The sequence below is a fragment of the Vespula vulgaris genome, chromosome 17 (assembly GCF_905475345.1).
Source record: "Vespula vulgaris chromosome 17, iyVesVulg1.1, whole genome shotgun sequence".
In the NCBI taxonomy this organism is placed as follows: Eukaryota; Metazoa; Arthropoda; class Insecta; order Hymenoptera; family Vespidae; genus Vespula; species Vespula vulgaris.
The window spans coordinates 618,783-646,632 of record NC_066602.1 but is presented as its reverse complement, the minus strand read 5'-3'; the positions used below and the strand labels follow the sequence as shown (position 1 = coordinate 646,632).

The following is a 27,850-nucleotide window of genomic DNA, read 5'->3' as shown; positions in this document are numbered from 1 at the left end:
AATAAATAAAAGAAATAAGTAAGTGAACGGATTGGTAGTCTCAAATTGTATATTACGAAATCACGAAAGGATATAAACCAAAAGAATATTACTTTTCTGATTTTTTGACTTATTAGTCCAGTTATCTATCTATTCCACTAGAAGTTTCAATGCGAAGTGAGTTTAGCTTCGAAAATCTCTCCTCAGTTTTATGATTGCTTGTTTACTCCATCAAATATCACTGCATCGTACGAGGCGTATTCGCGTGCCATTGCAGAGAAGCCCTCGGACCGTTGTGACCGTACTTCTTTTTTGTAAAACCGACTGATATTCTTTTCATATATCCTGGTAATTTGACCATTTCTTGATTAACTAATTGTGTGGTTCTCTTGGAGGGAAAATACGTGAAAGGTAAGAAAGTAATATTAGGAAGCAAAGAAATATGACGAAAGATTTTCTCCGAATACATGTTTTTTATTATTGTATAATAACAGAAAGAGTTCTTCGATAGTTGGAGCAATATGCATTTGTTTACAAAAAAAGATCGTAATATTTTGAGAAAATGTTTTCAAGTAATATGGAAGTAGATATAAATTTCGACGAAAAGATTTTCTTACGACAGAATTGTTGACGATAAGAATTACGTAGTATTTACATGGTACGAAAATTGTGATACCATTAGTAACTAATAATATTAGAATACTATTTTTAAGTATAAGTTGGACTTACGAAAGAAGAAACATTGCGAATTTCGTATATGAATATCCGATTAATTTCATAGGAATTAGTCTTGATAATTACAATAATTATTATTATAATAATTAATTATATTACAAGTAATTATAGTTTTATGTGCTTATTTTAATTAAAAAAGAGACGAATTATTATTAGATTCTATTATAAGATATATATAAGATTCTCATTAGGATATTCCAAGATACATGAGATAATTTCCTTTGAACAAAGAGTATATATAATAACATAATAAAGTATATATAATTACATAATTATAGAAAAGGGGAAATTTTTTATCCCCATGCGTTCTAGTTAGAGAATTAGAATCTAGAAAGCGTGGTCTCACGGGACGGCATGAGATTAACTTCGCCAGGGGAAGTCATTCCTTCTGTGATTTTCGATCCAGTAATACGCAAATGTGTGTCATACGCGAAATAATCCCTAGCTATTATACGTCCCAGAGAACAGCTTTACAAGTAATACAAACGGTTTAAACACGATTAGATTTAGTAGAAAATTTCATTTCTATATTATAAAAATGAAATTGATTCTGTTGATTCATAACATTTTAATTATTATTTTGTTGCGTTTAGGAGTAGTTGCTGTAGCATTTAAAAGGCTTCATCTGATTTATTTTCGATAGTTATATGATTGAAATGAACGAATGACTTTGATAAGTCTTAACAAATCTACGAATTTGGATCTATTTTAGAGATATACGAATCAAATTATATGGAAAATTGGATAATATACGTGACAAGTTACTTATATCTCATCTCGTTTATTAAAATCCAATATCAAGATCGATGATTGGTATAATAATGCGCTAGCAATGGCGTCACGTTGTCTCCATACACCATGCTTCTCTCGCCAACTTGGGTTTCATATCACGTGAAAGATTTGAAAAGAATTCTCTTAGAAATAGAAATACTTTCGTCGACTTCATAAAATCTATGTAAAAATTCATTAAATTATTAGAAAATATACCTATGGTATAGATTTTATATTAAATAATGAAGATATCTTACCACTCGATAAACACACCATTGATTGATTTACAATTTAGATATAAGGCTACAGAGGAAAGTGTTCTCGTATCCTATTTGGATTGATGATCGGGCGTTTTCACTATCCCTGTTGGACGTATCGTCGAATGTACGGAAGAACAGGAACTGACAATGTAAATATATGTCACTTGGGACGTCGAATGTTTAATTATCACATTGAGCGTAATTGAAGTTTGTGTATCTTCTTTGGAAGGAATTACAACTAGCAATCGATTAGGCTCCATTGCAATATTTCTGGTCTATAGTAACTGCTTTCTCCTCCGTTTCGTCTCGTATATCTCCGAAATAATTAAAAATTCGTAGATTAGTTAAGACTTCTGATACACATTCATTCATTTTAATTGTATAATTACCAGAAATATATCAGATGATTCCTTTTAAATCGTACAGCGGCTTCTTCTAAACGCATTTTAATTAATAATTAAAATGGTATGGGTAAAGAGAATTATTTTCATTTCTATAATATATAATTGGAATTATGTAATAAATTGTATACAAATGGCCACTTATAAATTTATCCAATAGCGATGATATAAACGAATGTTGCGATGGAAACAATGATTCCTCGAGATTCATTAAATAAGTGTGAGGTTCTCCCGGAGAAGAAATAGTGAGAATATTGAAATCGTACTAACAGATTGATAGGTTGTGAAAATATTCTTTAGGACGTCTGAATTATATACAGATAGCAATTATTTTTAGTATGTAAATATATGGTATTCACTTACATGATATTCTTTGAAAAGTTAACGAAGGAGTGATTTCTATAAACGAGAATCATTCCTAAACTTCCTAAATTTCAATTCTCTAGCTAACAATGTTCTTTCTCTGTTCGTTAGGTAATTTGATAAAGTAAACAACCGATCCTAAAACTGGAGTAAGAGATTTTTAAAGCTGACACCAGTCCGTAATGAAGCTTCGAGTAGATAAGTAGATCCCTGGACTAATCAGTCCGAAAATCAGAAAAATAATATTCTTTGGGTATATATCGTTTGGTCGTTTCGTAACATACAATTAGAGGTAGAAAGAAATTTTCAACGCATTCATTTACTCATTTTTTTTTTTTTTTATTAGGACAATGACAAAGTCTACAAACACGACTACATTACATGATATAAGATATAAATAGTGAAGAGCAATTTCAAAAAGACAAGTATAAATCCAGAAAAGAACGGTAACAGTGATAGTGATACCACCGAATATGAAAACAGGAAAAATTTCATAGATGATGATAAGGATGAAAATCCTGCAAAGCTTATCACAGATATCGTAGAAAATTATAAGGGATAATATTTTGTAATGAAATATGCTTTTCAATATCTACAAATTCATATAAATTAAATATCATTACAATATATTCGTTAGTTCCACGGTCACGATATATTATATTACGTAAGTCAATGGACCACGATTACGCAAAAAATTACCATCTATTTGCTGACAGATAACATCCGAGAGGGTGCCGAACAAACAGAGTTTTTACATTCTATGCATCTTTATTGCTTTCACAGACGAAAAGCTAGAAGATGAAATTAATTAAGACTTCTCTAACGATCTCTTTTAATTTGACATATTATGATTTCTGTTTTACTACCATATCCATATTCCATAACAGAATATCGTTACAAATGCTTCTGCTTTATTTTTATTGATCTCACCCTACCAAATATTCACATTCCATGAAACGAAATTAATTCTCTTATTAATATTCTCTCATAACAAAAATATCTTGCGGGCGTTAATATACATATTTTTAATTCCTATGTGACAAAATCAGCCAAAGATGTTGTTCATGTAAACAATATCTTCTTTGGTCATAATACAAATAATATGGTGTGCGAAGTGACCAGAACGAGGAGTATCTGCTTTTTTATTATGATCCTAATATATAGTACCTTACAGGAACAAATACATTTATAAGAGAATATTTTCAAAGAATCCTACGTCAAAAACATATTCATCATCTATTATGGAATGTCAAGAAATTGACGTTCGAAGTTGTTCACCAGTGTTATCATCTAAAAAGATTGTGCTTTAATATTTTTAGATCCTTGTTACAGTTTTTAGGCAATGACATGCCGCTTTATATTATAACTCGAATTTAAAAAAAGGAAGAACAGAAAAATACATATCCATATATCTTATGTGCGGACACTGAATTATATAATAACGATCGGCGGCATTTTACTATCAACGATTATCGACGGTTTCCTAAACATATTTGCTATTTCTTAGCTGTAGTAATAATCAACGTGCTGGGTTCGAAAGGAAGGCATTTCCTTTACAAACGTGATCCGCATAATTATGTTCCATAGCGTCTTCATTACGTGGTTGCAATTAACAAGGAAGAAGAGGAAGAAGAGGAAGAAGAGGACAAACATTTATAATGGTGTTGACGACGATCCTCAAAGTATTGCCTCAAGGTAATCGTCAATTAAAATAGCGCTGTATTACAAAGCTTCATTCATATGGTGATACGAGGATATGGAATATACGTTATTGAAAGGATTCAAAGGTAAGTGGCTTTAGATAGAGGATATAATGGAGTGTTATGGGAAAGATTTATCGTAGGTTTGTTTGCCGTTGCAAAGGGAATCTGGATTCAAATGGAACTGAAATGGTACTCAGGCAGCTTTATCATTGAAAATGATCAAAGCTGTGTATACGATCAAAGTATTCATTGTTCTTCGGGATAATAACGTTAGCCCGGACACGCTTTTAAATTATGCGTTAATATGTAGAGTACGTTTATCTCACCGTGTCATCGTTATACCGTCAGTTTATATTATTATTCAATATAATTAAAAAGAGAAGAAGTGTTTGGTTCAATGTTCCAAATTATTTGTCAGAATATTCACGTCATGTACTTAAAAATAATGTATAATGTACGTTTTTCAGAAATATAGGTATTTGGACGAACTAAATTATTACGTAGCGCAAATATCTTACGATTGAGATTTAATGAAAATGCATGTATGCGTTACGTTCTTCCATACGTATCGTCGTGTACGTTCGTGTTAAACAATTTGTTATTATCTTTCTCCACACACTGATGCTCTTATATTCTCTCATCCGCGCTAGAGCATGTAAGTGGGAATATGTCCGCGGTTCTGTGGGTGTGCGTGCGTATATCTCCTCGCTTATTTTGACGAAAGGTATTTTTTCGAAAGAAGAAAGGTATTTTGTCGTTCGTTCTCCTCTTATTAAACTAAGCAGCCAATGCGATAATACGATTAGCAGTGTACTTCAATTAGCTATTTAGCTGCATTAATTAATTAGCAGATCGATGTACCACAACTAATTTAGTTCTTTCATACGAAGGAATACTTTTTCCGAAAAATTAATTCCCGACAGGAAAATTTCAAAGAACGATCCACTTATACTGCCAATTATCTGATATTTCATATATTCCAAACTAATTAGTTCCTCGGAAAATGTTACCTTAATCGAATCGTTCATTTCTCATTACGTATAACTCAGTATAGCAACGACATCATTATATATCTAGTAACATAATATTTCTAATTTATTCAGCATTTTCCTAATGTTTTACTCGGATGATTAAATATCTCAATAAGCGTACATATAATAAACATTTACATAATATTTCCCCCAACATAGTAAAGATCTATTATACTCCTTTCTAGCCATCGTTATTCGGTCAACCGATTTACATCGCACAAATCATCAGTTATAAATATTGTAGGAAGAGATTTTCCCTGAGATTACCATTCCTTTTAAATACAATATTCTGAATTCTACTTTCTTGGTAATGTCAACATTCTCTTCGCACAAAATAAATAAATATGAATAATTAAATGCCAAATAAATTAAATGCAAAAATAAAATGCCAAAAAATGAAAAATAAAATGCCAAAAAAATTTTCCTCAACTGAAAGTAGATAAACGCAATTCGATTTTTACATCGTGAAATGATCGAAAAGATACGAGTATGGAGAATCACATGGGGAATCAAATGGAGAAAACAGAATCAAGAAGAGAAAACAGAGATAAAAGCAAACAGAAATCTTCCTTTTACGGTAATATCGATCCAAAATTGTTGGTAACATTGTGAAGAGATAATTGGGGATCGTGAATATATGAAAAAGAGGGGATTAAACGAAACAGCGCATGCTCGAGTCAATATAAAAGATGTTAGGAGCCGTCCGCGGAAGTTGAATAAACTATTTATTCTGTTTCGAATCGTCCTACAAGCAACTTCCTGGAGGTTTCAAGAGAGGGACGATTTAGAATAATATGTAAGTTCCTGTCCATCGCGATAATGTTACTTATCTGGAAGGTTATAAAAAACGCGCTATCGGTTAGTGAAATCCTATTTAAATTTTATGCTACTTAATATTAACGCATTATACTATATTTTATACAATTTTGTGTTCAATACTACGATATACCGTTTTATAATATACTATAGAAAGATGTATAGTTTATTATCTTCTTGCACTATATATTATATCTAGCAATTTGTCTTGGGTATATTATTGTATAATATTAACCAGAGGAAATACTATAATTTGCGTTATTTGAACTAAAGCTTAGTGAATTGTTTGGAATAATATAAATATCCCTTGGAATGTTAATATTTGAGTCTCCTTTTCTAATTATCGGCTTGTTGTAAAACTGTGTTTCGATCTATCAATCGTAATGCATTATTAAGTACTAATTGTTTTCTTACAGATAGTCCTGCAAGGCGTAATTATTAATGGAGTTAAAACTATTTGTGCTAGTACTTGGTAAGTTCATTACATTCTGTTAAAAATTAGTTTATATATTTTCTCTTTTCTTTTGAATGAAATTTATGAATGAAATTTTCTCTATTCTTTTCAGATGGTAGACTGATTCGATATATACGTAAATACATGCATATACACACACACACACACACACACACATATATATATATATATTTCACCGCACTGTGTACTTTGTACGTATTAAAGTCCAATGTTCATATCTATATTTATTTATATATTTGTCTATAAACTGATATACTCTTTATATATTTCTGAGAATCATATGGATATAGATAAATGTATAAATAAATAAGCTCATAATTTGCCTTCAATACGTATAACATAAGCAATGCGTTGTAAAATATATATACATATATATATATGCATATATATACACATATGTGTATACATATATGTCATACGAACATCAGTAAACCACGGATGTAAAATTAAAGAGAAAATTGAAAAATAAGTCAAAATAAAAAATCAAGTTAATATTAAAGAAGAAAAGAGACATCGAGAAAAGAAGCAAGCTTATATGTACTAGGTAAGTGGACTCATTCTCAATTTCATATTTTCCTATATTTGTTTATATTGGCATAGATGGATCCTCCATTTTTGATAAATACGTGCTTCTTCTAAATATGGAGACAAGATTTAACAAAAAAACAAGAAACTAAAAGCTATTCGACGAAACTTAGAGCAATTAACATTTAATCGATACGGTAAAGAGTCCAAAGCGACGAAACTCCAAGAAAGAAAAGATGATTAGCATACAAACCGTAGTATCTGAAAATTGGCCGCATATTTGAAATCGATTTTGGGAATCACCCGATACATTTTTCAAGTTCTTGATAAGTAGAATCATACTTGAATTTTATAATATTTAATGCGAGGATCCATTATCATAAGATTCTGTTCCACATTGCATGCTATACACAATAGTATAATTTTTTATATCTATCTATGAGTTTATATTACTGTCGTTATGTTATGCCCTATTTTATACAAGTTCAATTCCAATACTACGATAATATGTTTTATGGTAGATTATAGAAAATTGCATAGTTTCTTACTATTTTTTCATGCTATGGTTAACTGATCTTTATTATTATTAGTTACTATATTTTACCAGTGATTGATATTTTACTTGTTGCATAATTTTGAATTATGGTATAAAATTAAACTGAAAAGAAAGCGTAATTAGGGTTTTCGGGTATTTCTTTTTAGACTTTTATACGAACCAATCGAATAATCGTTTATGGATCCAACTGTTGCACACGTCTTGGATATTTCGTGATATTTTTCCGTATTTGGTATTTCGGTGATACTATCGATTGACGAGTCAAACATATCAGTTGAGTTGCATGTCTGAAACCAGTTATATTGCTTCTTTGCCGGTCAGTTAACCAATTAGAATAGAGATACATGATTCCATGTTTTTCTAACTATAGGGTTGTTATAAAAGTGTGTTTCAATCTATGAATCGTAATGCCTCATTAAGTACTACCTGTTTTCTTACAAATAGTTCTAAAAGTTCTAATTACAAATGGAAGCACAATTATATTCCCTATTACTTAGTAAGTTCATTATATTCTGTTTAAAATTAATGTATATATTTTCTCTTTTATCTACTACGTTTCTGAATGGAATTTTCTTTATTCTTTTCAGTCGAAAGGCGAATTCGATACATTCATTATTACATATATGTATCGACTTATATCTACATATATGTACACTTGTGTATCTATGTATTTTACAATGCCTTACTTATGCTATATATTTTATAGGCCAATTACGAACTTATTTACTTATCTATTTATCTATTATCTCGTCGATTATATGTGACATTTTAAAAATTAAGAAGGATATAAATAGATGTAAGTTGAAAAAGAAAATAGAAAGATAAGAAAGTGAAAAAAGAAATTTAAATTACGGAAGAAAAGAAGCGAACGAGTGTGTACTAGGAAAGTGAATCAGTTGATACGGAATTCATATTTTCATATATTGGTTTAGAATGCATCATTAGAAACTCAATTTTTGATAAACATTTACTTCTTCCGAATATGAAGACAAAATTCAACGAAAAAAAAAAAAAAAATTAAAAGCTAATCGACAAAACTTGAAGCAATTTATTTTTAATCGAGGTAACATCGTGTCTAAGTAGTAAATATTTATCAAAAATTGAATTTCTAACGATGCATCCTAAACAAATATATGAAAATATGAATTCGATATCAACTGATTCACTTTTCTAGTACACACTCGTTCGTTTCTATTCTCCTTTAATTTAAATTTCTTTTTTCACTTTCTTATCTTTCAATTTCCTTTATCAACTTACATCTATTTATATCCTTCTTAATTTTTAAAATGGCACATATAATTGACGAAAGAATAGATAAATAGATAAGTAAATAAGTTCGTAATTGGCCTATAAAATATATAGCATAAGTAAGGCATTGTAAAATACATAGATACACAAGTGTACATATATGTAGATATAAGTCCATACATATATGTAATAACGGATGTATCGAATTCGCCTTTCGACTGAAAAGAATAAAGAAAATTCCATTCAGAAACGTATATCAATTTTACAATGACTTACTTATGTTATACGTAATGAAGGCCATCTACGAACTTATTTATTTATATATTTATTTATTATTTCGTGAATTATCCTTGCCCTTTCTTAAATTAAGATGGATATAAATAGATGTAAGTTGAAAAAGAAAATTGAAAGATAAGAAAGTGAAAAAAGAAATTTAAATTCAAGAAGAAAAGAAGCGAACGAGTGTGTACTAGGAAAGTGAATCAGTTGGTATTGAATTCATATTTTCATATATTTGTTTAGGATGCATCATCAGAAATTCAATTTTTGATAAATATTTACTTCTTCCGAATATGTAGACAAAATTCAACGAAAAAAAAAAAGGAAAAAATTAAAAGCTAATCGACAAAACTGGGAGTAATTTATTTTTAATCGAGGCAACATCGTGTCCAGACAAAACTCTAAGAAAGAAAAGATGATTAGTATATAAACCGTAGTACCTGAACATTGGCTGCATAACTGGATTCGATAATGGGATTCGCTAGTATTTTTCTTTATGTTCTTGATAAGTTGCACCTTATTTAAATTTCTGAATAACTAACGCGAAGATTCATTTTCATCAGATTGTGTTCTTTATATTGTATGTTATAGACAATAGGATAATTTTATATATGTGTCTATGAGTTTATATTAGTAACGTTATGTTATGCCCTATTTTACACAAGTTCATATCCAATACTACGATATATTGTTTTATAGTAGATTATAAAAAATTGCGTAGTTTCTTACTATTTTTTCATGCTATGGTTAACTTATTTTTACTATTATTAGATATTATATTTTACCAGTGATTGATATTTTACTTGTTGCATAATTTTGAATTATTGTTTAAAATTAAACCGAGGAGAAAGCGTAATTAGGATTATCGGAATTAGGATACTTCATTTTAGACATTTATACGAACCAATCGGATAATCGTATATGGAGCCAACTGTTGCACATGTGCTTGATATTTCGCGAAATTATTCCGTATTTCCTGTCTCAATGATACTACCTGTTGACGAGTCCAACAAACTAAGTGGTTTGCCAGGAATAGAATATACTCGTCGTAGCCATTAATATCCCTCTTTAATACTTGTCTGAAACTAGTAATTGCTTGTTTGCCGGGCAGCTAATCAATTAGAATAGAGATGCATGAGTCCATGATAAGAATACAAAGAGACGAACGTAGAGACGAGTTGTCTACGAGAGACACATATCCGCAACCGAACCGGTTTCGTTTGCTTTTGCGATCAAACCAATTAGTTTTTATTTTTCATCCATTTGCTTGAAACGAAAGTTCATTTCAGAATGTTTTAAGGAGATTCTGACATTTTTTCTGATAAAAATAAAATTCTGAATATGGATCCTAATTTTTAAATAAATAATTAGGATGCTGAGAAAATATAATAAAAGATTAATTGAACATTTTTGTTATTTTCAGAAAACTCTGAAGTGTGTTTAACAGAATAAAATATCAAGAGGATAGAAATATACACGTCCAGGAGAGTCGAGCACATAATTCAAGGAACCATTTAAGGGGAATATTAATGACTACGACGAGTATATTCTATTCCTGGCAATCTGCTGTAAGTAATTTTTCATTTTCTTGATTAGCGGCGAGTAATAATTATAATAGAAAAATTTGTGAAAATTCTGCTTTAAATTTCTAATTTGATCGTACCATATTCTTATTGCTTTGGAGACAATGGCCATAGAAATTGGTTTCCCATATCAAGTTGCATAAAACCAGAGAACTGTAACACTTGTGATCCTAATGATATATACGTCCGTGTATTATAAAGGAAACTTCTTTATATAATTATAATTATATTATATTTTATTTTATATAATTTTCTACTAATAGAAACAAAAAGCAATGAAGTGTTGTAGAAGAAGAAAACTTGTCATAAATATCTAATCTATATATCAATCTATCGTAATCATTGGAATGCATTACAAGATGTTGATCCTCAATCTTGTAGGCATCTATGCAAATTCTAGGAAGACTCAAATGAAAAACAATATGCAATGAACTTAAAAATGACTAACGAAGATAGTTCTATTTCCTTCTATTAATAATTACGTCTTTTGCAACTGACTGTATAAAAAAATTACCCTTGACTAAACATTCAGGTTGATGGATCGAAATAAAAAAATTCAAATATGAGAGCATCTTGTTTAAATTGATACGTATGATGCACATTCGATTATCGCGGCTGATCGGGGGCTTATATATTATTTTGGATTTTCTTTCATTTGAGTCTTGCGAGAATTTATATTGAAGCCTACAAGATTGAGGATCAACATCTTGTAATGCATTCCAATAAATACGATAGATTAATATATAGATAGATTTAACGCGATAGATTAAAATATTTAATAAATTTATTTCTACTATTTTTCCTACTCATTTTTTCTACTCTTTTTATTATTAAATCCAAACTATCGTAGATAATAATTTTTTTTTATTATTATGATACTTTTCTTTTTGATTATTTCTCTGCCTTTGTTTCCTCCTATGAATCATTCTGCATATTCATATCCTTTCGATCATTTTACTTTGTAATATCTAATTATGTCTATCCCCTTTTGGGGGAGTGACCTTTTTTTGGTATTTGGTTATTCAAATTTATTTATTTTTCGTAAAGAGAATATTGACATTACCAAGAAAGTAGAATCAGAAGATTCTATTGAGAAGGAAAGATTATTTCATGGCAAGGCTATCTTCCTAAAACATTTATAATTTATGCTTTCAGCCATGTCGATCGGTAAGTCGAAAAGTAAGATAGATTTCTACTATGTTAGGCGATGCATCATATCAATGTTATATTATACGCTTACTGAGAACATAAATCATTTGAATAATGCATTTGGGAATTACAAATATTATTTTACTATATAAAATATATTTTACTAAATATAGAATATACCATAAAGATAAACTTTTCTCAATTCCATCTCAATTCTACTTTGATTTATGTTCCACATGCAATGTCAACGGACATCCCCTCAACGGCCGTTTCGATTCGAATCGATTATTCCCTCTAGCTAAAGCTCCTCATCTATAGATCATTTGGAAAAGATATATTTCGTCTAGTCGTACGGCTATTCAAACGAATGATATTATGTCGAATTAAAAGGAATTGATCGAGAAATTCATTTCCTCCCAACCCGTATATTTTTCCGAATTTTTAGCCCTTTCGGGAAATTTTAACAGGAAATTTAAATTGGCTTGCGTAAAGCGCATTCAAATGAGATACGTAATAGAGAAAAAGATGATACAACGAAAAAAAAAAGAAATGAATATGGCGAAAGATTTTCTCTGAATCTGTATACCTTATTATCGAGTAATAAACGAAAAGAAATGATAGTTTCAAGAGCTAAAAAAAAGGAGAAATTAATTCTTATTGATAGTCAATTTTAAGCAAACAAATAAAAACAAAATTAATAGTCAACATTCATTAGTTTATTTCAGATTATAAAGTGTAAAGAAAGAGAGAAAAAAAAAAGAGAGAAAAGTAACATGTCGAATTCAAAGATATTTGTTCAATAATAAAAGAGAAGTTCATTTCCCCTTAATTAACTTCATTTTCGACCTTTCCGTCCGAGTAAGCAATTAATGTGCGTATAACGTAATAATCATTTCTACACTGAGTCCTTTCGGTCGTTACCTCTCAACAAATCGATGGAACTTTATTGGCGCAGACGTGGTCCAACGACTCACATCAGAGTATATATTTTAAAAGTACTTATTAGTTTTTACGAAATCTATGATTAGTTTTCAAGCAATTCTTTTACAACATTTTCATCACTTTCATCAATGAGATCTCTTCGTTTCCTTGCTAAATGATATAACTATCCCTACTGTTGTATTCTTCCGAATTCATATTTATTTTTTCTAACGTGACTGTATGAATGCCTATCTGACATTCTTCTTCACTACTTATATCTTATATCATGAGACTTGTGCGTATTTGGGCACTTTGCCTTTCTCTTAATAAAAGAAAGAAAGAAAGAAAAAAAGAAAAAAAGAAGAAAAAAAAATAGATAAATAAATAAAATGGAGATAATTGCATTTTACGAAATCACGAAATGATACATAACAAAAAAATAATACTTTCCTGGTTTTTTGATTAATTAGTCGAGGGACCTATTTATACTACTACAAGTTTTAATAAGAACTCGTTTCAGCTTTGACAATCTCTTTCTCCAGTTTTAGGATCGGTTGTTTGCTTCATCAAATATCACTATATATACAAGTTCTTCTTACAACCCTCCTTCAGCGGATCAGAGAAGAGCTCAGACTGTCGTGAAAGCATTTCTCATGTTCGGAAGTTATATCTACTTCCATTTTGCTTGAAAACATTTTTTCCAAATATTACCTTCTTTTCTTGTAAACAAATGAATATTGCTCAAGTTATCGAAAAATTCATTTTCGTTATTGCATAATGATAAAAAACTTGTATTCGGACAATATCTTTCTTCGTATTTCTTTCTCACCTAATATTACCTTCTCTTTCACGTATTTCACCTCCGAGAGAACAATTGAATTCGTTACTAACGAAATAATCAAATTACGAGGACGTACGAAAACAATCGGTTTTATGAAGAAGAAGTACGTTCACAACGATCTGGATGCTTATCCAGCCTGCTTAAAGAGAGCGATGAAAAGGATTTGTTTGTAATAGTACATGAGTATGCCTCGTACGATATAGTGATATTTGATGAAGTAAACAAGTATTCATAAAACTCAGGAAAGAGATTTTCAAAGCTGAGCTCACTTCGTATTGAAACTTCGAGTAGTATAAATAGATCCCTCGACTAAATTAGTCAGGAAACCAGGAAAGTATTATATTATTGTTATGTATCATTTCGTGATTTGGTAATATACAATTTCAGACTACCAACCCGTTTACTTACTTATTTCTTTTTCATTAAGAGAAAATCCAAAATTTCCAAACACGAGTGAGTTTCGTGCTATAAGTAATACCGAAGAGAAATTCCATTTACACGGTTAGAAAAAATGAATATTAATTCGGAAGAAAACGATAGAAGTGACAGTGATGACATCCAACAAGAAAACGGAGAGATCTCATACATAACGCGAGGGATGATAATGTTGGAAAAGAATTGATTCAACATTTATCATAGACATCGTGAAAAATTATAAAGGACAAAATTTTGCTCTTTTTTGCAAAAATATATGATCCTTCATGTCTACAAATTTCCCTGTTAACGAGTATTGATCGGAATTTAACGATTTACGCGTACGCAATACCTTCCCTCGTACCTATCGTCAAGCACCATGATATTAAACGATGCATTGTTATTCCTCTCCGTGCGCGCTTTTCAAGTGCTGCTCAAGTGGACGGGAATAAGTGGGCGTTTCTACGTACATCACTTCTCTTATTTTAAAAACAAGAAATGTATTTTTTTATGAGTTTCCCTCTCATCAAACGAAGCAGACAATTCGATAATAAGATTAGCGGTATAATTCAATTATCCATTTAGCTGTATCATGCAGTTATCTGGATAATTTGGACGTCAATGTACCACGACTGATTTAATTTTTCTATATGAACCGAAACATTTTCCTAGAAATTTACTCCCTATTGAAGAATGCAAAAAAATAATCCTAATTATCTAATATTTCGTATATTATGTTCCAAATCAATTTGTTCCAAAGAAAATAATCCACTACTCTGCAAAATAAGTAATCGTGCTATCAAACGATAAATCTAAATAGGTAATGGAATTATAGAGCTAATCTCCAATTATATGAAGGTAAAATAGGGGTTGTCCGCATACACGCACACAGGACCGCTCACTCATCCCCGGCTACTCGAACCGCCGCAGATAGTCGTGCACTAGAGCACCCGCAGATTGAGGGAGATAATACCGAAAGGTTTAAAACGAAGGTATTTCTCGATAAGTATGGGAGAACGTATTAAAAACAGATACTTTGTGTTACCGAATTCTTCGTCCAAATTTCAGTATTTAAGAAAAACGCTAATTAAATATTACGAATATTCTTTAAGTACATGTCATGAATGTTATGAGAAATAATATCAAATACAGAATTCAGCATTTCTCCTTTCTTAATAATATCGAATGCTTACTTAATTTGCATCGATGGAATAAAAATCACGTGAACGTGGATTTTCAATTTCACGTATAATTTAAAAGTATTTCCCTGTTAACGTTATTACTTCCAAAAACGGTGAATCCTTTGATCGTCCCTGTATGTTAAATTATTATGTATGATATACTTCCCTCAGTTTCATTTCAATTCCCATTTGATCCTGGCCCTGCGTGGAACGTCGACAAATCGATCTGAGTACCGTCGCTTATAGCCTACAGCTAAAGCCGCTCACGTTTGGATCCTTTGAAGAAGGTAAATCCCTCCCATTTCCTCGTACCACAGTTCCAAGCTTTATAAAACAATGCCATATTGATTTTTCCAAATTTCGTCGGAAAAACACAAATGTTCTTTTTCCTTTTGCATTTCCTAGGTATTCTGAATCACATAATGAACGCAAGAGGAGTAGCTAATGATGTTCCATCTTCATTTCGAATTTCCACCTTCTTGGACCACTCTTCTGCTTTCACGATTCAATGCACTATATTATAAAATACGAAATTAATATAGAAAAGTGGATAAGATACGTGGCTAGTTACTTACATCTGATATTTTCGTACCTCGTGTATTAAAATTCAATATTGATGTCGATGGTTGCTACAGTAATGCTCTAGCAATAGAAACATGTTGTTTCCATAAACCAGATAATTAGGTGATTCTCTCACTAACTTGCCTACGAGATCATTTGGAAGATTTGTAATAAATTCGTGAGCAGCATCAGCTTCATCCTCTGCTTTTATGATCTGACACATTAAATTACGAATGACATGTAACGCAAAATTCTTTGAAAAAATATTAAAACTTTTATTTCTATATTATTATTTACCTCCTCTCTTTCATGGAGCATCTTGCTTCCCATATATATAATATTTTTCATTACATTAGTTAATAAATATATAGCTTCTTGATTTATATACAATAATACAATATGAAGGATAGATACAGTTAAGAGACCTAATGTCCCTCTCATCAATAGAAATACTCGCGTCGTCATCATAAAATCTGTGTGAAAATTTAGTAACTGATTATAAAACGTACCTATGATACAGATCTTTTATTTCATATTATACTTTCGAATAAAAAATTTATATCTTATCTCCAAAATATCTTACCATTCGATAAATAGAACATTGATTGATCGACCATTTAAATATAAGATTAAAAAGGAAAACGTTTTCATTTCCTGATCTGTTTGATGGTCAGATATTCATGCTATCCATAAATGACCTATCGTCGGATATGCGGAAGAGCAAGGACTGCCAAAATAAATGTGTTTCATTTCGGATCCGGAATATTTAATTATCATGCAGCGTAGTTGAAATTCACATATTTTCTTTGGAAGTAATTACAATTCAGATAGCAGTCAATTCTGCAGCTTTGCAATATTTCTAAGCTATTGAAACTGCTTTCGCCTTCGTTTAACCTGGTATATTTCTGAAATAATTTAAAATTTGTAGATTAGTGAAGACAGGATAGACGTTCAATTGTTCATTGAAATTGTCGAGTCATCATAGGTAAATCGGGTCACGCGCTTCTTAGCGATATAAAGTACCTTCTCCGAGAAGCAACAAAATAATAATTAGGATGATATTGATGAAGAAAATTAGTTTCATTTCCATAATATAGAATTGGAATGTTATAACAAATCACATATTAACGACTCCTGACAAGTTTACCTTATATCGATAACGAACAACAGATTAATGAAAACGAAAAAATTGTACCGATTGGATTGTTTGTAAGTTTCCTTTGGGACGAATGAAGTATTATATAGGCGTATAGATGCTATTATCTGTCACTTACTTGCGTATTACTCGATCAAAAATTATTGAAAGGATGATTTCCGCAGAGGAGTTCCTCCACCAGACTGCCTCGTCGGATGACCGAGCTGATCTCCAAGGCAGGGCTCGATGGTAGGGGCCATTACATTTTATGCAAGGTAATCAATACCGCGTATTACGCAACAGAAAGAACCGAAATGTCGTGGGTCAGAGGGAAGTAAATTTCACTATGAACTCGCATTAACTGGACAAATTATTTTCTTTTTTTTGTTTCTGGTTTCTTTTTCATTCCTGTTCTTTACAATTTACAATTTTGAAATTGACTGAAGAATATTTATAATCGACTATTGTTATTTTTCCCATTTTTATCGTTTAAAATATTTAGAAATAAATGTTAATATCGAGCAAGAAATATTGCTTGAAAATTTGTTTCTTAATATTACTAATTCTCTTTGCGTTATTTAAGTTAACAAGCTTCTCTCTTTCTTTATTACACAGTGCCAAAAAATATGGATTCAGAGAAAATCATTCGCTATATTTATTTCCCTTTTCGCGTAATTCATTTGAATAGGCTTTACGCAGTTCAATCGACACCTCCTATTCCGCGGTCGAAAGAGCTGAATATGATGTGAGTGGGGAGAAACGGATTTGTCCACCAATCCCTTTTAAGCCGACTTACTGTTGCCCTTTGCTGTTAACTACCGTATGAAATAATCCATATTGCATAAATGCATATTGTAATAACGCTTTCGTTTCAATTAATTCATCGCCCCCTATTAATGATTAATATTAAATGAAAAGGAATTAATTTTATTGCTGAAATTTTCTCATAATTACAATATCTTGTGAACGTTATTACCCACATTTTGAATTTCCATTTGTGAAACGTCGACCAAAAATTTATTTATTCAAATAATATTTTTTTCCAATTTCTCTTTGCATAATAAAAATTATATAATCGGCGAAGTAATCAACATGAGAAGTATCTAATCGTTCTTTGAAATTGTCAATTTTTTCTTAAAATTCTTCGACAGTGACATGATACTTTACATTATACGTCGAATTTTAAAAAATGAGAAAAAAAGTACAAATCTATATATCTCATGCATGGAGAACACACATTGAATTATGCGTAATCGGTCAGTGATATTGCATTATCTAAAATTATCGACCTCTTCCAAAACTCTTCTAGTGCTTCTAGGGAATACTATATATCATCTGAGCATCATATCATCATAGCATTTCCTTTTGAAACATGGACCTTGTCTCTAACTCATCCGTAATATTTTGTTCTATACCTTATTCGTCAGGTGTTTGAAATTAAACAAACAAAAAATAGGAAGAAAAAATTTATATTGGCCTTGATAACGAATCTTCTCGAAATCGATATAGTACTGTTTTACTATGCTGCTTTCGAATGGTGGTACGGGGCTAGGGAATCATCCCTTCAAAGGATCAATAGGGAAGCGGCTTCAGTAAGAGGATATAATCGATTGCGTTGGGAAAGGTTTTTCGAAGGAACGTCCAACGGTTCATACGGATCATGGGTCAAAGTTGAATTTTTGCTCTAATGCGGGAACGTTCCTTCGTAGAAAAGTAAGTTTCCTCGCCGATTCTCTTTGGATTCTATTTTTTTGCAACTTCAGAAGGATTCAATGCAGTCGGGAAGGGTAAATAAAAATCAGTAATAACGTTGACCGTATTTTTGGATATCGAACTAATATTAATTTCGGCAATTAGTTAGAAAATTATATATATCGTAATAATATTTATTTCAATTTCGAGATTAGGAACGATAAGGAAAACCTTAGGGCGATTAATAGTGATTCCGAAAAAGATGTTCTGCGAATCATTATTGAAGAAGAAGAAGAGGATGAAGATGAAGAAGAAGGAGATACAGGGGATGAAGTAGTAGAGGGTGAGTGTAAATATTAGTAGTCCACGCTCGCTCACGTTTCAATCGACGATACACTTTATCTCGACAACGATGATTCCATAATAAATTTAATTCTAATCAAAACGATGTTTGTCCTTGGCCGAACATTGATTTTGCAAAATTTCGATTTGAATTCTAAAATTTCTAAGAAGGTGTATCGTATGAAAGAAGTTAAATGGATCAACGTGACCTATCGGGAATAATAGAAATAATAAGGAAAAAACAGAAAATGATATCGAGTGTAGAAACGATTATGAGAATGGAAGTTTTAATCATTGATTGAAGATTGAGCTCAGAATAATCGAATTTGAATTAAGGCAGGTTTGAATGATTAAAATATCAAAATGATTGAACCTGTAGGGACGCTTAAAGGATTTACGGATTTGTTTCATGTTTACGTCACCTTGTCATAGTTACTCCATTAAATTAAATTGAGTAATCAGTCGACTAATTGAAAGTAGAAGAAATGTTGAATTAATTTTCTGAATCGCGTAACATCGTGTACTTAAAATATAATCAAAATATTTAATTTACGTTTAAGAGTAATTTTGTAATTTTAAAGAATCGAATTAATTTGCTACATAGCCAGGATTCTTTTGTTAGTACGTTTTAATAGGAATTTAATGAAAATGCATCTGCGTATAACGATCTCCCATACGTATCGTCAAGTACCTTCGTATTAAAGGATTTGGTACTATTTCTGTCCGTCCGTGTGTGCTCTTGTGCGCGCTTGAATGCGCCATTTCGAGCCGAGGGAAATGAGTGTGCGGTCCTGTGAGCGCACATTTCCTATCTGATTTTGCAAATAGGAAAGGTATTTTTTCATTTGCTTTCCCCTTTTCAAACCATGCAGACTATTCGACGATACGCCTGGCTGTATAACTCAATTATCTTTTTAAATCCATCACTTAATTACGTGCACATTTAATTAAGTCTTCTGCAGATCGATGTGCCACGACTGTCTCAGTTCTTTCATCGGAACGACATTCATTTTCCTAAAAATTTACCTCCTGTTGGACAACTGAAATGGATGGTCCAATTGTACTTCTTCTTACCAAATACTTCTTATATTATGTTCTAAACTAGTTTGTTCCTATGGAAATATTATATTTCTGCAATCGTTTATTTCTTTTTACGTGTAACTGAGTATAGCAGTGATTTATCATATCTTTCGTAACATAATATTTGAATTTTCCGAATTATCATCGGAATGATTTAATTTTTCAATGAGCGCACATATAATTATCTTCCCTTTTAAATACAATTTCAGAATTTTACGGAAATATTAAAAATGTTCAGTGAATCTTTTAGTATACTTTCTAAGCGTTCTAATTACTTATTTAAATATTTGAGTCAACAATCAGAATTTTATTTTTGTCAGAAAAATATGTCAGAATCTCCTTCAAACTCAGAAATGAACTGTTGCTTCAAACAAGCGAAAGGTATGATATTTAAAAAAAGAAAACTAATAATATTAATCACGAAAACAAACGATACCAATTCGATTGCTGATATGTATCACAAAGGTTCGCTCTATATACGATCATACGATTAAATCGCGTAAACATGTCCTAAATCAGGTAACTCTAATTATATTTTCTTTTCTGTTCAATATTATACACTAATATACCCAAGAGTAAGTGCACAGTATGAAATATAGTGGAAAATAATAATCATATACTATACAACTTTCTATCGTATATTATAAAATGTAGTTATAACATATTATTATATACGAAATTGTATAATACGATCTATACTTTAGCGTCTCGAATATAGCTCATCTATATCTATACAGAATTATGCGATTATCTAAAACATGATAAAAGAAAAAAAATCCTATGAAAATAAATCCTTGCGTCAATATTGAACGATATAACACACTCCCTCATAGGATCGCACAATCATCTCGTCCACTTGAAAACGCTAACGCAGGCGCGAATGTACACACATGGATGAAGAGAGATAATAATAATACGTTCAGTATGAACGTATTTGAAGCTAAGTATGGGAAAACGTATTACTTGCAAATCATTTACCTCGAATGAATCTTTGCATGAGAATTCGAGCTCCCGAACAACGGTAGAGCTTTTTATCGTCCCTACGTGTGGAATCATTTTGCAAAATATACCACCCTCAGGTTCATTTCAATTCTCTATGATCCACGTTCCCCGTGCAACGTCGGACGACCCTTCAATAAATCTATCTGTCGATAAATCTATCTTCATCGAGAAATTCATTTCCCCCCAATCCATATCCAATTAAGCTTTTCCGAGTCGTTCAATCGCGTAATAGGAAATTTTGATTGACTTACGTAAATGGTGACCAAATAAAATACGTAGAAGAGATAAAGATGATATTAGGAAAAAAAAGTGACAAATGATTTTGTATGAATCAATACTCTTTACTAATGCATTATAAAAAAACACAGATGTGTAAAAAAGAGATTGTTATCTTCAATAATAGAAAAAGAACAGAAAGTGATATAACAAAAAAAATTGTCAAACAATATTCTTTGCTCCAGATTAATTCTTATTCATAAATATTTTTAACGACAAAAACAGGAAGAAACATAATTGGCAATTTTCAGAATTCTTTAATTAATTTCTAATTGCAAATTGTAAAGAGAAGGAGGGGAGAAAACAAACGACAGAAGAGCATAGAAGAAAAAGGATAATGATACACCCAATTAATAGAGATCAATAGAGAAATTCATTTCCTCGTAACTTATGAGCATCTTGGTTCTTTCTATATATTGATTAACCTACATCAAGTGTAATAACCCTGTGCAAAGGGCGCTATCGTGTTCGCTGGGTTAAGAATCCAAAGCGTTGTGCGGGGTATAAATACCGTCGTTCGGAGGACGGCGATGAAGCTATAGGTCATTCATTCGGTAGTTGTCGAACTAGTAATACGCGAGCGAGTGTGGTACAACAAATATTCGTTCGTGCATACTTCATACGTCCCAGAGATCCGTTATACAAGTAATTCAGGCGTTTGAAGCAATTTCTTCATTCTTACTAGTCATTTGTTTAAGCTATCAATACAAGGTAGATTTGTTAGTAATCGTAAGTTCGTGATTTATTATAAAATTTCAATTTTGTATTATGGAAATGAAACTGATTTTCGTGATCAATACAATCTAAATTAATATTTGTTGCCTTTCGGAAAAGGTACTTTATATCACATGTAAGGATGTAACAAAATTTATTTTTGAGTACAATACAATTAGATGAACAATTGAATGGTTTCCGTAAGTCTTAACTAATCTACGAATCTTATATTGTTTCAGAGATATACTAAACCAACCGAAGACGAAAACAGTTCCGATAGCCTGGAGGTATTGCAAAGGAGCCGAATTGATTTATATTTGAATTGTAATTCCAAAAAAGATAAAAAAATTTCAACAACGCTCCACCAGATAATATAACATTGCACATCCAAAGTGAAAAGCAATCACATTGATTCTATCTATTCTTACGTACATACGACGATACGATTGTACAACATGGATAGTACAAATGCCAGAAAAACAATAAGATTACTATATGAACACATTTTCCTTTTTAAAATTGCTTATAAATGGAAAAACAATCAACGCTGTGTTTATTTAATGATAAGATATTTTAGAGATATGATAAATTTTTTATTCTAAAATGTAATGTCGAATATAAAGTCTATAACATATTTATTTATTTTATAATAATTTATTGAATATTTTCGTAGATTATATGCAGTCGAAGAAAGTATTATTATTTATAAGTGAATTTATCTCATATATTCTAAATGGTACGAATCCCAAATGGGAGTAATTATCCGATAAGTACTATAATATGGAAATGAAATCTTTTAATAAATCTTATACAAATATAATGTCAAATTTAATGAATATTAATGGAATAATAGAATGATTAGTGATAAAGATGATAGCTAGGGATTATTTCGCGTATGAGACACACTTGCGTATTACTGGGTCGCAAATCCCGGAAGGAATGACTTAACCTAGTTTAATTAGCCACATGTTAGCTGGATAGAAGACCAAGCTTCCTAAAATCTAATTATCTAACTAGAACGCATGGGGATAAATAATTTCCCCACTCCTATAGTTATGTAATTATATGTATATATACTCTATGTTCATGCGAAATTATCTGTGTAATATATCATGGAATTTCCTAATGAGAATCTTACAATAATTCGTCTATTTTTTAATTGAAATAATCACATAAAACTGTAATTATTTATAATATAATTAATTATTATAATAATAATTATTGTAATTATGAAGACTAATTCTTATGAAGTTAATCGGATATTAATATAGGAAATTCGCACTGTTATTTTTTTTGTAAGTCTGACTTATGCTTAATAGTATTCTATTATCAGTATTCTATTATTCATAATGATATTATGGATATTATAGTATTCTATTACCAGTATTCTATTATTCCTAATGATTCTATATAGTATTCTATTATTCATAATGATATCACTATAAATTTTCGTGCTACGTATATACTATGTAATTCTTATAGTAAAATCATCTCTCTTAAAAAATTTTTTCGTCGGAAGTTATATCTACTGCCATATTGCATGAAAACATTTTCTCCAAATATTATTTCCTTTTCTTGTAAACAAATGCATATTGCTCAAGTTATCGAAGATAGCATTTTCGCTATTCCATAATAATAAAAAACGAATTCGGAGAAAATCTTTCGTCACATTTATGGTTTCCTAATATTACCTTCCCCTCTTTACCGTATTTTCCCTTCGAGAGAACCACTCGGTTAGTTAATCAAGAAATGGTCAAATTACCAAGTTATATGAAAAGAATGTCAGTCGATTTTATGAAAAAGAAGTACGTTCACAACGGTCTGAGGGCTTCTATAAACCACTTAAAGAGAGAGATAAGGACTTGTCTGCAATTGTACGCGAGTACGCTTCGTACGATGCAATGATATTTGATGGAGTAAACAAGCAATCATGAAACTGAGGGGAGATTTGCGAAGCTGAACTCGTGTCGTATTGAAATTTCTAGTGAAACAGATAGTTCCCTACACTAATAAGCCAAAAAATCAGAAACGTAATATTCCTTTGGTATATATCGTTTCGTGATTTCGTAATATACAATTTCAGTCTTCCAACCTGTTTACTTACTCATTTCTTTTTCATTAAGAGAATGGCAAAATTTCCAAACACGAGTAAGTTTCGTGCCATAAGTAATATCGAAGGAGAATTTTGGCTACAAGACAAACATTAAAACAGACATCTTAGAAAAAAAAAATATTAATCGGGAAGAAAACGATAGGAGTGATAGTCATTACATCTAACAAAAAAACGGAAAGACCTCACGGATAATGCGAGGGATGATAATGTTGGAAAAGAATAGATTCAACATTTATCACAGACATCATAGAAAATTATAATGGACAAAATTGTGATTTTTCTGCAAAAATATATGATTCTCCATGCCTACAAATTCCCTTGTTAAGGGGTATTGATCGGCATTTAACGATTTGCTCGTTGAGGAATACGTTCTCTCCTACCTATCGTTTAGCACTTTCATATTGAACGATTTATTACTAACTCTCTCCGTGCACATGCACGTATACGTGTTCCAGTCAAGTGGACGGAAATGAGTGCGCGTGTTTGCGTACATCTCCTCTCTTATTTCGAAAACAAGGATGGTATTTTTTCATTAGTTCTCCCTCATCAAACCAAGCAGACAATGCGATAATAGGATTAACGGTATAATTCAATTATCTATTTAGCTGTATGATTTCATTTGTCTTTTGCGGATCGATATACCACGGCTGATATGATTCTTCCATATGAACGGATAAATTGTTCCGGAAAGTTACTCCCTATTGGAGAATGCAAAACAATAATACCATTACACTTCTAATTATCTAATCTAACGTATATAAGGTTCCAAATCAATTGGTTCCTTAGAAAATAGGCTATTGTTCTGCAAAATATGTAAGCTTGTTATCAAACAATGAATCTAAATAGGTTATTGAATTATACAGCCAATCTCCTATTGTTTGCTTGGTTTGATGACAAGAAAACAAATGAAAAAATACCTTCCTTATTATCAAAATAAGGCAGGAGTTCTACGTACACACGCACACTCAATGCAAGCCACTCGATCTGATGCCGATAGACGCGCACCAGAGCACACGTACATGGAGAGAGATAATGGAGAAAGGTTTAAACGAAGGTACTTGAGGATAAATATGGGAGAACGTATTACGGACATCCACTATCACGAAATTCCTTTCGTAATATACTAAATGGGTAATTAGCGTTACGCACCAAATTATTTCATCCAAATATCAATATTTAAGAAAAACTCTAATTAAGTATTACGAATATTTTTTATGTATATGTCGTGAATATTTCGGCAAACAGTTTGAAATATAGAATTCAATACTTCTACCTTTTTAATTATATCGAATGGTTATTTAATTTAAATCGATGGAACAACAATGACGTGACGTGGACTTTCTATTTCACGTTTAATTTAAAAGTATTCCCCTGCTAATGGTATTACTTTGAAAAAAGATGAATCTTTTGATCGTCCCTGTCTGTTCAATTATTTTATATGATAAACGTCCCTCAGTTTCATTTTAATTCCCCTGTGATCCTTGCCCCGCGTGGAACGTCGGACGGCTCATCGACAAATCTTTTTGAGCACAATCGCTTATACCCTCCAACTGAAGCAGCTCACGGTTAGATGCTTTGAAGAAGGAAGGTCCCTCCCATTTCCCCGTACGAGGGTTCCAAGTTTTATAAAACAGCGCCATATTGGTCTTTCGAAACTTCGTCGTCAAGCACGTATGTATTTTCTTCTTTTTCCTCTTCCTAGGTATTCACAATCACATAATGCATACATGAACAATAGCTAACGATGTTCCTTCCTTTGTTAGAATTTTCAACTGCCTCTTGAAACACTCTTCTGCTTCAATATGCTCGAATAATGTTCCACTATAGAAATATTCTAGTCGCCATGATAAAATCTCTGTAAAAATTCAATAAATTATTCTACAATATACTTATGATACAGATTTTATATTCCATATTATACTTTAAAATAAAAAAATTATATATTATCTCTAAAATATCTTAACATTCGATAAAGACAGCACTGTTTGATTTACCATTGAAATATAAGACTGAAGAGGTAAACGTTTCCATTTCCTACGCTCGTTGACGTTCCGACATTTCTACTATCCAAGTAGAACGAATCGTCGGATTTGAGGAAAAACAGGATGTACCAATGGAAGAGCGTTTCATTTTGGATGTCAAATGTTTAATGATCGTATTAAGCTTAGTTGAAATCCATATATCTTCTTTGGACGTAATTACAATCCAGATATCGTTCAATTCTGATCCTCTGCAATACTTCTGAACTATTGGAATTGCTTTTGCCTTCATTTAGTCTGGTATATCTCTGACATAATTTAAATTTCGTAAATTAGTTACGACTTAGGATAGACATTCAATTGTTCATTTAAATATGCAGCCATCGAAGGTAAATTGGGTTAGGCCCATTTAAGTCAGATAAAGTATCTTCTCTGAAAAGCAACAAAATAATAATTAGGATGGCATTGATCACGAAAATCAGTTTCATTACCACAATAGAAATGAAATTTTATAATAAATTATATACTAATGACTACTGATAAATTTACTTTATATCGATAACGAACAAAAGACTAGGGAGAATGAAGAAATTGTTAGTACTGTTTGAACTGCTTGTAAGTTTCTTTTGAAACGTAAGAAATATATACGCGATCATTCTATCATTTACTTGCGTATTACTCCTTCAAAAATTATTGAGAAGATGACTTCTGCAGAATTTCTTCCGCAAATCGCCATCTTGGATGACCTAGCTAATTTCCGAGGCGTGGTTCGGTGGAAAGAGATTTACATTCTATGCAGTTAATCAATACCACGTATTATGTCAAAGAAAGAGCCGAAATGTCGTGGGTGGGAAGTAAGTAAGCAAAACTTCTCAATGATACTCCCATTAACTGGAGAAATTATTTTCCTTTTTTTGTTTCTGGTCTTTTCTTTGTTTCATACCTTCTGTTCTTTAGAATTTGCAACTAGAAATTAACTAAAGAATTTTGATAATCGGCTATTAATATTTTTCCCAGTTTTATCGTTTAAAATATTTAAAAATATATATTAATATCAAACAAGAAATATTGCTTGTAAATTTGTTTAGTAATATTACCTTCTGTTTTCTTTGTATTATTTAAGTTAACAAGCATCTGTCTTTCTTTATTACATAATGACAAAGAATATAGATTTACCGAAAATCATTCGTCATATATATTTTCCTTTTCGCATTATTGATTTGAATACGTTTTACGCCAGTCAATCAAAACTTCTTATTCCGCGGTCGAATGTTCCGTAAGAGATGAGAGTAGGGGGAAACAGGTTTGTGGGCCAATCTCTTTCAATTCGACTGACTGTTGCCATTTCCTATTGACTCCCATATCTAATGTTCCACATTACAGAACTGCATATTGTGATAAACGCATCTGCTTCGATCAATTCATCGCGCTGTATCAAGCGTTAATATTAAATGAAACGGAATTAATTTTATCGTTGAAATTTTCTCATAACAAAAATATCTTGTGAGCGTTATTTCCCAAATTTTTTTATTTCCATCTGTCAAACGTCGGCCAAAGATGTTATTTATGCTTACAATATTTTTTTTTCGATTTCTTTTTTCCATAATAAAAATTTGTATAATCGGCGAAGTGATCAGGATGAGAAGTATTTAGTCGTCCTTTGAAATTTTCAGTCTTTCGATACAGTTCATCGACACTGACGGGATACTTCACATTGTAGGCCCA

The 27,850-nt window shown here is 31.2% G+C and overlaps 4 long non-coding RNA genes across 9 annotated transcripts in view; 2 read left to right on the top strand and 2 right to left on the bottom strand.

The window, feature by feature from the left end:
* The window catches only part of LOC127070096 (uncharacterized), a 64,748-nt gene that overhangs the window by 16,273 nt on the left and 20,625 nt on the right, over positions 1-27,850 (top strand). The window lies entirely within an intron of this gene.
* On the bottom strand, positions 460-17,227 carry LOC127070166 (uncharacterized). Of its 2 annotated transcripts, XR_007784272.1 has the most exons (6): positions 17,067-17,227; positions 16,376-16,697; positions 16,090-16,265; positions 15,824-16,006; positions 1,743-15,744; positions 460-1,665 (listed from the first exon to the last, which is right to left on the bottom strand). It is a non-coding gene; the product is annotated as an uncharacterized LOC127070166 (long non-coding RNA). The 2 variants fall into 2 exon arrangements; XR_007784273.1 differs by lacking the exon at positions 460-1,665 and having other exon boundaries at positions 9,482-15,744; positions 15,807-16,006; positions 17,067-17,223.
* LOC127070120 (uncharacterized) lies at positions 18,486-22,853 on the top strand. 2 transcript variants are annotated; one of them, XR_007784179.1, is made up of 3 exons: positions 18,486-18,640; positions 18,830-18,962; positions 22,273-22,853. It is a non-coding gene; the product is annotated as an uncharacterized LOC127070120 (long non-coding RNA). The 2 variants fall into 2 exon arrangements; XR_007784178.1 differs by having other exon boundaries at positions 18,531-18,714; positions 18,835-18,962.
* On the bottom strand, positions 22,807-27,316 carry LOC127070180 (uncharacterized). 4 transcript variants are annotated; one of them, XR_007784305.1, is made up of 3 exons: positions 27,302-27,316; positions 26,141-26,557; positions 22,807-26,001 (listed from the first exon to the last, which is right to left on the bottom strand). It is a non-coding gene; the product is annotated as an uncharacterized LOC127070180 (long non-coding RNA). The 4 variants fall into 4 exon arrangements; XR_007784304.1 differs by lacking the exon at positions 27,302-27,316 and adding an exon at positions 26,794-26,808; XR_007784303.1 differs by lacking the exon at positions 27,302-27,316 and adding an exon at positions 26,727-26,741.